The sequence below is a fragment of the Rattus norvegicus genome, chromosome X (genome assembly GCF_021556685.1).
Source record: "Rattus norvegicus strain SHRSP/BbbUtx chromosome X, alternate assembly SHRSP_T2T, whole genome shotgun sequence".
NCBI classification, from domain to species: domain Eukaryota; kingdom Metazoa; phylum Chordata; class Mammalia; order Rodentia; family Muridae; genus Rattus; species Rattus norvegicus.
Genome location: NC_141554.1, coordinates 35,873,926 through 35,876,083, shown reverse-complemented (window position 1 = coordinate 35,876,083; position 2,158 = coordinate 35,873,926). Strand labels below are relative to the sequence as shown.

The following is a 2,158-nucleotide window of genomic DNA, read 5'->3' as shown; positions in this document are numbered from 1 at the left end:
AGTGTTTTGATAGTTTGACCTTGGCAATCAGCCTCAGGAATGGGTTAGGCATAAGAGTGGCCAAATGAGGGAATGGTGACTAGATTTAGGAACGAAATCTAACATTTTGCAAGGGAGAAGGGAGGGGAAAGGGTAAGACCTGTTGGTGCTATGTTGTCATGCTCAGGCTAGCTAGCACCCTTCAGGTAATTTCTTTGTGACTTTTATACTGCTACGAATAGACACTGCAACCAAGGCAACATATAGAAAAAATACTTTATTGGAGCTTACTTACAGCTTCAGAGGGTTACAACCTATAACTATCGTCATTGCAAGCCTACACCAGGCACACAGTCTGGTACTGGAGCAGTAGCTGAGACCCTACATCGGATAGACAAGCACAGGTTGTGGGCACTAACTGGAAATAGCATGGGCTTTTGTAACCTCACCTACCCTTCCCCCAACAAGGCCACACCTCCTAATACTTCCTACCAATTGGAGACCAAGCATTGTAATATATGAGCATATGGGAACCATTCCCATCCAAACCACCACAGGGATAAAGAGGGAAAGCTGGTCATGAAGCACATATACCTTGCTTAAAATCCTTGTAAGCATTTCTAATTCATGTATCTTTCACATTTCCCACATAACCTAGTAGTGAGTCTTTTTTTAATGATGGAAACAAAAATACAACTAAAAGTGAAGCTTCTAGAAAAACCATTTGCTCCTCCCTGTCTTGTATTGTTCCTCAAACTTTACCTTGGCCTCCCACCTAGCATTGCATTTCAGAGGTGAGTCTCTAAAGACAACCTGTGGACAAGCATTTTGTCCAAGGGGTTAAGCACAGAGTATCTTGTGGATATAAAGTGACTGTAGTTATACATATTCACAAAGGACTTGATCTTTGATCTCTTGGAGATTTTCTTCTTGTCCATGGTAGTTGCCACTTGTTTTTTCCTTTTTTTTTATTGGATTGCTTTTATTTACATTTCAAATGTTATGCCCTTTCCTGTTTTCCCATCCGTAAACCCCCTACCCATCTCCTTCTTCTTCTATGAGGGTGTTCCCTGACTCATCCACCCACCCCTTCCTGCCTCCCCGCACTGACATTCCCTTACACTGGAGGGTCAAGCCTTCGCAGGACCAAGGGCTTCTCCTCCCATTGGTGCCCAACAAGGCCATCCTCTGCTACATATGCAGCTGGAGCCATTGGGTCTGTCCATGTGTACTCTTGGGATGGTGGTTTAGTCCCTGTGAGCTCTCTTTGGTTGCTATTGTTCTTATGGGGTTGCAAAACCCTTCAGCTCCTTCAATCCTTTCTCTAATTCCTCCAATAGGGTCCCCATTCTCAGTTCAATGGTTTGCTGCTAGCATTCGCCCCTCAGGAGACAGCTATATCAGGCTCCTGTCAGCATGCACTTCTTGGCATCAGTAATATTTTCTGGGTTTGGTGGCTGTACGTGTATGGGCTGGATCCTCCGGTGGGGCAGTCCCTGGATGGACTTTCCTTCAGTCTCTGCTCCAAACCTTTTCTCTGCATTTCCTCCTATGAATATTTTTGTTTCCCCTTCTAAGAAGGACTGAAGCATCTGCACCTTGGTCATCCTTTTTCTTGAGCTTCATGTGGTAGTTGTCACTTTTGGGAAATAGTGGTCAATCCAGTCACCAGGGCATGGTGATAAGGGTGGTCTGAGGTGCTATCAACAATATCTTTCATGATGACAGCTTTGTATCTGGAATAACATCAAGCCAGGACAAGTAACATTTTCCTCAGTTTCATGTACTTGCTGACAGCAAGCAACTGGCACTCAGCAAAAAGAAGAGAAGGACCTTAGCAAGGCTTCTTGATTTTACTTCCAAATAGCTTCTTATTCTAGTCTTGGAGTGACTAGTCAAATCCCATATCCTCTTTAACTTTTCTTATCTTGCAATCCTTTACACCACTAAGCAGTTTATATTATTCCCCTGTTTCAAATTCTCCAAGGGATTCATTCCACCAAATTTGAATAAAATTGACTCCTGTGTATGCATTTCTGTCCTTATTTATTTCTACTTTCTCCTGTTTCACGTGTTCCAGCCACACTAATCTCCTAGGTATATTTGAATACTTTAATAGCAGCATATGGCTAGTAGCTGCCTACTGGGCACAGAGTAAAACATGATTTAAAAAAGTTCT

At 43.0% G+C, this 2,158-nt stretch overlaps 1 pseudogene; it reads right to left on the bottom strand.

Annotated features, from left to right (window-relative positions):
• Positions 1–675: 675 nt before the first annotated feature.
• On the bottom strand, positions 676–1,768 carry LOC147998194 (large ribosomal subunit protein eL27-like; annotated as a pseudogene).
• Positions 1,769–2,158: the final 390 nt, after the last annotated feature.